This window comes from Egretta garzetta, unplaced genomic scaffold (assembly GCF_000687185.1).
Source record: "Egretta garzetta isolate BGI_Z169 unplaced genomic scaffold, ASM68718v1 scaffold839, whole genome shotgun sequence".
NCBI classification, from domain to species: domain Eukaryota; kingdom Metazoa; phylum Chordata; class Aves; order Pelecaniformes; family Ardeidae; genus Egretta; species Egretta garzetta.
The window spans coordinates 21,533-21,985 of NW_009260778.1; positions in this window are offsets into that span (position 1 = coordinate 21,533).

The following is a 453-nucleotide window of genomic DNA, read 5'->3' on the forward strand; positions in this document are numbered from 1 at the left end:
CCACGGCCTCCCCTCTGCCGTGGCTGCCCAGCAGCTCCCATGAGGTCGTTCCCATTAATTCCCCGGCAGGGTGCCAGGCGGCTAACGGGGCACACGGGGCTACCGCAGGCACCAAGGTGGCACGGTCCCAGTGGTGGGGTCGCCATCCCAGGGCTTTTCCACCCGGATTCCCCCCAGAATCTGGCAGGGAGCAGGAGAATGGGGGGCAGGACGGGTCCGAGCAACTCCTGCTCCCGGTGGGGGTGCAAGAGCCGGGATGAGCCAAGGATTTTCCCACCGGCAGCATCCCCAACCTGAAACCTGAGTTATGGTGGGAAGAAGCTGCTGGGATCCCAGTGAGGGATTTACTGTAAACACCCGGAGCAAATGCGGCCGCCTCGGCGCGTCCCCTAAACATCAGGCAGCACCCGCCCCCCGACTCGGCCGCCCGTGCCGCCGAGACCCCCCCAGCCG